This window comes from Zosterops lateralis (genome assembly GCF_965231275.1).
Source record: "Zosterops lateralis genome assembly, chromosome: 11".
Taxonomy (NCBI): Eukaryota; Metazoa; Chordata; class Aves; order Passeriformes; family Zosteropidae; genus Zosterops; species Zosterops lateralis.
The window spans coordinates 22229938-22231536 of record NC_139771.1 but is presented as its reverse complement, the minus strand read 5'-3'; the positions used below and the strand labels follow the sequence as shown (position 1 = coordinate 22231536).

Below are 1599 nucleotides of genomic sequence, written 5' to 3'. Positions count from 1 at the left end.
CTGCATTAGGATTGCTGCCTGCACCTGCTCTCAGGGAAACACAGTGTTGGTAGCAGTGCTGTGAGGGCTGGTACACCTGTACTCTGACTTGTATCCCAGCCTGCACCCCTGATTTTCACTGTGTGCTCTCTAGCCTGTGAGTCCTTTACCTCTCAAGCCCTCCCTCAGCTTTCAGCCTCTGTAGGTCACTGCTGAACTGCTCTGCGCCCTCCTGCTGAACCCTACACCCTGCAACCCGGGATGCTCCTGGGACACGGATCCCAGGATGCCCAGGCGGGCAAGGCCAAGAATCTCCCCCCACTGCACCCTAACCCTGTGGACTCTCAAAGACTCTAAGACGACCAACGGTGCAAATCTTGCTAGAATGCAGAGATGGGTTGGGACTGCCCTGCCTGGCCAAGGCTCAGGTGATGCTAAGGAGAAACCCTCTCCCTTTACTCCTGAGGGGTCCATCCCACTAGGGCCCTCTCCTCCTCTAAGGTAACTTTAAATTGCCTCCTGGGACTGAAAAGGTTTTTCCCCTTCTCCCAACCACCAGCCCCAACACTTAGCTTTTGGAATACGAGGGGACAAAATCCATCCTGGACAGAAATGAATGTGTTGGCACCGGGGATTTGAAGACGTTCTCTGCATCCACCTTGGTGCTGCCATATCCAAACTCCGGCTGTGCACCTCCTCACACTACCTGGGACCACAGAACAGAAAATGTGACTATTCCCCTCCAGAAAAGTCACCCCCGGGGCTCCTCTGCACCGCTGTCCCGGCTCCCCCTCAGATCTTCACCCCACTCCAGAGGCTGCCCAGAGTGAACCCAGCAAAAGGAAAAGGGACACACTGAGCACAGCACTCACCCACAGGCCACCTGCCCATGTGCCGACTCACCCCCTCCCTCTATTCCTTGGCACACCTGGGGCAGCAGCAGCACCTGCAAAGAAACAAAAAAGGAAAAATCATGCTGAGTTCCTGTGAAACAGCAACCTCCCTGCTCTGACTGAAGCAGGACACAAGTGAGCCTTAATGTTGCACCCATCTGCCCTCCTCTGGCATCCTGGGCCAGCACATCTGCCAAGGGGACCGCCTAAAATAAAACAAAAAAAGACCAGTGAATGCTTAGAGTAGAACCAGAAGAGAGACTTCAGCAATAGTAACTGCTTCTGTCCACCCATCACTACTGCTCACCTCGTCCACTTCACCTTGACTGCAGAGATCCAGCCTTGCCTCCTAAAAATAAAGACAAAGAGCAGTGCTGTGACGAGGCCACCATTTACACCTCCCCTGCAAACACAAATAGTGACTGACCTTCTCAGGGGAGCCCCCTCACCCGGGATGGGGCACTCTGCCATGGATTTAATCCATCTGCATCTGAAAGAAAGGACAAAAGTCAAAGTGCTGAAGGAGCATTTGACAATTCCAGACACTTTGTGTCACTCTAGGAATACCCTCTACAGGCCAACTACACCCTACATGACAAATTTCAAGTCCCCAGGACTTGTCCCATTCCCCCCACACCCAGACTAAGCAACAAGGCAGAGCAGCTCCAAGCCAAACACACCAACACCCGTGACACAGGACAGGACAAAAGGGGGGACACAACAGGGA

General features: G+C 53.5%; 1 long non-coding RNA gene across 1 annotated transcript; it reads right to left on the bottom strand.

Moving 5' to 3' along the window:
* Positions 1-895: 895 nt before the first annotated feature.
* Positions 896-1599, bottom strand: LOC310913690. The gene is made up of 3 exons (XR_014590874.1): positions 1300-1599; positions 1180-1221; positions 896-1078 (listed from the first exon to the last, which is right to left on the bottom strand). It is a non-coding gene; the product is annotated as an uncharacterized lncRNA (long non-coding RNA).